This window comes from Macaca nemestrina, chromosome 4 (genome assembly GCF_043159975.1).
Source record: "Macaca nemestrina isolate mMacNem1 chromosome 4, mMacNem.hap1, whole genome shotgun sequence".
NCBI lineage: Eukaryota > Metazoa > Chordata > Mammalia > Primates > Cercopithecidae > Macaca > Macaca nemestrina.
The window spans coordinates 111470222-111477351 of record NC_092128.1 but is presented as its reverse complement, the minus strand read 5'-3'; the positions used below and the strand labels follow the sequence as shown (position 1 = coordinate 111477351).

At 37.9% G+C, this 7130-nt stretch overlaps 1 long non-coding RNA gene across 1 annotated transcript; it reads left to right on the top strand.

Annotated features, from left to right (window-relative positions):
- Nucleotides 1-428: 428 nt before the first annotated feature.
- LOC139362546 (uncharacterized) lies at nucleotides 429-4018 on the top strand. The gene is made up of 3 exons (XR_011621683.1): nucleotides 429-600; nucleotides 3173-3260; nucleotides 3680-4018. It is a non-coding gene; the product is annotated as an uncharacterized lncRNA (long non-coding RNA).
- Nucleotides 4019-7130: the final 3112 nt, after the last annotated feature.

Sequence of the window (7130 nt, the reverse complement as noted above, 5' to 3'; positions counted from 1 at the left end):
AATCATATGCATATATTTTCCTTTGTCACCAGTAGCATCTCTAATTCTGGCCTCCTAAAGAGCTGGAAATTGTACGTTGTCATTCCCAGGCACCACGCGGAGCCATGGGAGACATTGCAGGCAGAGGAGATTGTGGGGTCTGTACCCTGCCATAGAGGGCCTCATGGCCCTGGTAATTCCATCTTTCTGGAGTTGGTATAACTGGAGCCAGAGTTTTTATCCATGAACTTGTGTAATCCAGAGATGTTATTCACCTGATTCATTCGTGTTCTTTCATTTTCTAAACTTTACAGGTTATAAGACCCATACAAGCAGATTTTTGCTGAACTGAATACGCTGAATCATTTCAACAGCTATTATAATTAAGGAAATGCTGATATGAACATGATACCATTAATTTTTCTCTTTGTATGTCGTAGATTAATTAAAACTATCGGTAACACATTATTTTTGACTACACGGCATGTAAAACAAGAGATAGTCTATGTGCTGCACAAAAACATTTCTTTGGCTCAAGTCTTTTATCTTCACGGTTTAAGCTAACAGATCTCTGTTGCACAACGTGGAAAATTGAAGTAAACCTTGAACTGGAATGTTCAGGTAAGTGCATAATTAATAACTCAAAAACAAGAGACTGGTTTAAGTTATTTAAATAAGCATAATGAATTCTTATTTATCTTGACAGTGATTAACAGTTCACCATAGTTTTAAAACCGTAAAATACTACATGGTTCTCAAAGTAAAAATTATTCTTATTCACCAAATACCAAACATATCTTTTTTTTTTTTTTTTTTTTTTTTTGAGATGAAGTCTCACTGTCTCCCAGGTTGGAGTGCAGTGATGCGATCTCAGCTCACTGCAACCTCCGCCTCCCAAGTTCAAGCGATTCTCATGCCTCAGCCTGCCGAGTAGCTAGGATTACAGGTGCCCGCCACCACACCAGGCTAATTTTTGTATTTTTAGTAGAGACGGGGTTTCACCATGTTGACCAGGCTGGTCTCAAACTCCTGACCTCAGGTGATCCACCCGCCTCAGCTTCCCCAAGTGCTAGGATTACAGACGTGAGCCACCGCACCCAGGTCAAACATATCTTTGTCAATATTTATTAGTGTAAGCACTGAGGCACAGCAACTAAAGATCCTAGTCCTAATTCCACCAGCTGGTTCTCTGGACATAGAAAATCAGGTGAGCTCCCCACGCCTCTGAAAAGTCAGTGTTCCTGGAAAGAATGCTTTCTGCATTTGGAGTGAGATAAGGCCTCTAAGCATCCTAGGCTATGCTGCAAGATGGTTTGTGTCCCTGGCCCTCTGGGGTGCACAGGTGGTGCCAGAGTGGCAGCCCTCCTTCATGGTTATCACAACTACAAAACAGTTCCCACACAGTTCCAAACTGCCTGGGGCCAGGACCCCTGTGGTTGAAAAACAACCTAGATCATTTTTAAAGTCCCTTCCTATACTGACATCAAATAATTGTGTGTGTGTTTCTTTTTTTAGCATTGCTTGGCACACACATTGTAAATCATTATCTTAAAGTCTACACTTGGAATAAAACAGAAAAAAATAACAAATTTAGTCTGGTTTACTTTCACACAATTAACCTTACATTTCACACCAATTACAAATGCTTATTTACAATTCCAGCATTCCTCCCATCCTTCAACTACATGACAGTTTCATATTTCTCCTGACAAGTTATTTCTTTAGCAACACCTTTCATTTGAAACCCAAAGGCAGTATCTTCTCTAACTTCTAAGCCAAATTTCACATATCAAGGAATTAATTGTAATGCCACCTCTTTGTGTTAAGGCATTTTCCATGGGAGGCAGAATCTTTGGAATAAAATAGAAAGTTTAGAGGCCTTTAGAACCGTGAATTTCTCTATTTGTTTTTTTATTTTTTATTTTTTTACTTTTTGAACTAGGTGGGAATGGGTGGGAGAAGGAGTGGATTTCCTGAGTACTATATTTCCTAAGGACCAGGCCATGAGCTAGGCCCTCTTCATATTCTATTTTATTGATCGGAAGTTTTTATGGTGCTAACCCAGTATTTTGAATCTAGAAGCTACGGCAAGGCTGGAGTTGGGCAAGCCCACACAACTGCGAAGCCTATACCCTGGATTTTATGTGTGTGCATGTGTGTGTCCTTATTATTTGGGATTATTATGCTGCAAACCCACTGCTCTCTTCATATATAGTAGTCTCTCTAGTTACTAGGGGAAAGAAATTACGTTCATAAATAATTCAATATTTCAGAAAGTTTATTTGGGTGCATCTGGCATTCTTCAGGATTCGTAACCTTGTAAGAAATTATTATTACTGAACTTAACTGTATTAACTTTCTTACTGCTTAGTCCCATTTCCAACTATCTGTGTGGTGCATATATTCCCTGAAGGTCAGATTTTGAACATTAACATGGCAGCTCTCCCACATAGACCCTTCCAAAAATCAAACAGAGCAACAAATAAATCTTATGCTTTATTGCACTAACTTCTCAGAGTGGACTTTTCCATTTATTTTTCTCATCATCTTCCCACAAATCCTTGAGAGATAAAAACAAACAAACAAAAATCAGTCCTTAACCTGTCAACCCCTTAACCTGTGCCTGAATTACAACTGGGGTGCCACTTATGCAAAATAACCTTGGCACCATGCTCCAAGTACACAAATTATTTTTAGAAAAAAAAAAAGCCACTAGATTTTTAATTTCTAAAAGCTCAAAACTCACAGCTATTGAATTCACCAGAAGTCCCCAAATTGCCCAGACATTAACCGTGGGCTTGGGCATGAGGCTAGCTAGTTATCACTGTTGTTAACCAAAGGTGTGTTTTACTTGCATACTTTCCCCAAAACAACAACCTCACATGGCTTGATTTTCAAAATCACAATTGACCTTCTCAAATCCAGAGCTCTCATCTTCCAATGAGTAGCTTTTTAGTAGTGGAAATAATAATGCTGGTAACAATTGATTCAATCTAATAACCCCAGTGATTTTCCCATACGTCACCTCAATTACTTAATTGTCTGCTTATTAATGACAATGGTGGTTCTCAAAGTGTGGCCTGGGGATTCTGATGAGTCCCTGAAACTCTTTTACAGGATCTTTGCAGTCAAAGCTATTGTCATAAAAAAATAATAAGACATTATTTGTCTTTTTTCCTCTCATTCTCTTAAGAGTGTACAGAGAATCTTCCCAGAGGCTGTAACAACACAGTAGATTGAAAACAGAAGCATATGTAAGAATCCAACTATCTTCCCTAAAGGTACATGTTAAAGAGACTGGAAGAAACATAAAACAATGGCACTATTAATTTTATTATTATTTTAGAAAATACAGTTATATTCACTAAAATATATTCTTTATGTTAAGATGTGATGGGTTTTAACAAATATTAAGAATTTTAAAATAATTCTAAACTCTAATGTAAAGCATAGTAAATATAGACAGATATAATTCCTATGAACAAAAGTTCTTTGGCTTTAGTTATGAACAACTTTTTTTTTTGTTTTTTTTTTTGAGACGAAGTCTCCCTCTGTCTCCCAGGCCAGAGTGCAGTGGTGCAATCTCGGCTCACTGCAAGCTCCGCCTCCCGGGTTCACACCATTCTCCTGCCTCAGCCTCTGGGACTACAGGCGCCCGCCACCACGCCCGGCTAGTTTTTTTTTTTTGTATTTTTAATAGAGACGGAGTTTCACCGTGTTTGCCAGGATGGTCTTGATCTCCTGAGCTCGTGATCCGCCCGCCTCGGCCTCCCAACGTGCTGGGATTACAGGCTGAACAAGTTTTAAGAGTGCAAGGTAATCCTGAGACCAAAAAGTTTGAGAACCACTGATCTACACCCATGTCAATAATCTCTTGTGAAAGAAGAAGCCAAAAATCTACTATGAGTCTGATAAACTTTGAGTTTTAAAAGAAATATAATTCATGAAGCAGCCAGAATAAATATACTATATGGATATGTTGCTCTTATGTTTTTTTCTGAAACACTTCTTCATGAGTCCATGTAACCTGGCTTTGCCTTTTCTTTCCTACCCCAATCGTGTAAATAAGTACTTTTCCTCTCTGATACCTCACTGTCGGAAGGTAGTATGGTAATTTCTTTGTATTAGCACACGCACGCGCACACACACCCCCTTCTCAACATTATTGGGTATTTCCCACTTGCAACTCTTCCAACCACTGAACTCTGTGAGTCAAGCCTCAATGTTAGGACTTGATTTGTACCCACTCTTTGTATCATCTGCAAAAATGAAGGCATGATTCAGGGAAACCACTACCCAACAATGCATGAGGGAATACAGCTTTGAAGCTCCACCAAGTACTTTATCAGTTCACACTGACATTGGATTTTCAGAGGGGCTGATTTTATTTCTCTGGGGCCCAACAATATTGGCCAGGTTCCTCTCTTACCCTCTCTTTCAGAACCTGGAAAAGAACAATGTAGCGTTCTGGAGGTTTCAGGTGGCAGCCAGTACCTTGCCAGCATGCTTGACACCTGAGTCTCCTAGTGAAGAACACAGTTAACTCCTTTGGAGGCGGCAAGCTAGCCAGTGCCTTTTGACATATGGTGACTTCTTCCCTGACAGAGAAACCAAGGCCCTCTGCCAGGAACTTGGCCAACCAGGACCAGCTCTCAGGCCTCCCTTCCCAGGGGATGATAAGTGAGCATCCCCAGCTTTGTTGTTTGTCCTGAGTCTAGCGGCAGTCTGAGTTCCTGGGTATCATGGTGTCAGGCACACAGAAAAGGAGAGAACCTGATCGATCGATAGGAGAGACATGATAAAGAGGACAGCATCCTTCTCTGATCTCTTTGCTGATAGGAAATGCAACACAGTGGCGCCCAGGTTCTGCTCCAGCAAGTCAGTTCCATACACCAGCTCAGGAAAGGGAGCGCAGAGGCAAAGAGCCCGCTGCTCTCAGGTTCAGCAAAGTCCAGTTTCATCTCTCTGTGCCATGGAGAGGTGTTGATGCCAGCTGGAGTCATTTTTCCCTGGAGCTCCTAAGGACGCTTGACATCCCTTCCTATTTTTTCCCCCTTTCTCTCTCTCTTTTTTAAAAGTTTTAATAATAAAAAAAAGTAAAAACCTGTATATGATTTTTTAAGAAAATTAAGCACAGAGAGTTAGCTATTAAATAACTATAAGTGCCCCATATTCCAGAACCCAACTTTTATTCTTCAACTGCAGGTAACGAAAACCAATCATTTTTTTTGTGTCCAGAAAATAATCAAGTGTGTGTAGTGTTCAGCGTGCATGCCTACAGCATAGTAATGGTTAACAGTGCAGGATGTGGAGTCAGACTGCTTGGTTTTGAATCCTTGCTACACCACTTACTAGGATTCTGGGCAAATTACTCTGACTTTCTGGGTCACAGAGCCTGTTGATAATACCTATCTCAGAATTGTTAAGAGTCAATGCATGTAAAGTGTTTAAAATAGTACCTGGCACATAGTAACAAGTAAATGCTGAGTATTATTATTTTATGATTCAAATAATTATTTATGTATAACTGCATTTTACAACTTATACAAACACAAATTAAACATGCTGTTTTTAACTTACACTTTTTCCCATCAAATAAAACTGCTATGAGATTTTTCTCATGTAAACACAGATCTGCCTCGTTCTTTTTTAAATAGCTTTATGTATTTAAAATTATTGTATATATGTATGTTTTAAAAATTCAGCTAGAGTCCAGCCGCGGTGGCTCATGCCTGTAATCCCAACACGTTGGGAGGCCGAGACGGGCGGATCACGAGGTCAGGAGATGGAGACCATCCTGGCTAACACGGTGAAACCCTGGCTCTACTAAAAAAAAAAAAAGTTAGCCAGGCGTGGTGACGGGTGCCTATAGTCCCAGCTACTCGGAAGGCTGAGGCAGGAGAACGGCATGAACCCGGGAGGCGGAGCTTGTAGTGAGCTGAGATTGCACAACTGCACTCCAGCCTGGGCGACAGAGTGAGATTCTGTCTCAAAAAAGAAAAAAATAAATAAATAAATAAAATTCAGGTAGATTGCTATTGGCTGACATTTGGACATTTATTTCCTGTTTTTTTAATCATAGAAAATGCTTGAAAATTTTTTCTTAATGTATCTCAGTGATAAATTTCTGGCAGTGCGATTGCATGGTCAAATAATATGTTTTTTGAATTACTTTTTTATTTTTAGCATTTAAAATTTTAATCTATTTCGAATTATTTTTGATACACCGTAAGGTGGAGATCCCAGCCTTGTTTTCTTGTAGATTGATGGCCAATTAGGCAAATATTATTTATTAAATAAAGCATTTTTCCTCTCTGAATTGATGTTTTAAATCTTTATTCTGTTTCAATTATATATATTGTTATTATTGTACACTATTTCCATCAAATCTATCAAATTCACCAAATGGTGAACATATTTCAATTTTTATAGTTTTACAGAAACGTGTATTACAGAAATGCAGCATCAATATACAACTCTCATTTCCCCATACTCTCCTCTCAGCTCTGAATATCATTAATGATTTTAAATAAGTTTTGCAAATCTACTAGATGGAAAGTCATGTCTTTATTTTTTCATTTGAATATTTTAATTTAAAGTAGATTTGAAGAAGTTTTTGCATATTCTTTTGCTATTTGTTTCGCAATTTCTATCGGGTTGTATTTTTTCATATATATGTTTTAAATGTTCCTTCTGTTTCAAGTAAATTAACCTCTAGTCAACAATAAGTGCTTTAATATTTTTCAAGATTTTGTCTTTTAACTTTATTTTTCATATTTTTACTATATGTTAATTTTAATTTTATTGTTCAATCATTTCCTTGATAGGGTTGTGATTTGGATAGCTGCTTAAAAAGATTTTTTGCACTCCTATACACACACATATTGTCACAAATATTTCCTTGTCTTATAGGTCTTTTGTAAATTTATTTTTAGGTGTACATAGTTTTAAAGAACAGAAATTTATGATGGGGTAAGACCTCACAGGTATTCACAAATTTCATTTATGTTTCAAATGTCTAACCGGTTGATATTATTTATTGACCATTTTATCTTTTCAATACTGATTTAAAATACCAGGATTAAGTATTAAAATGCACATTTTTACATAATCGAGTATCAAAATGTATGATTATGATAACTTCATGATAT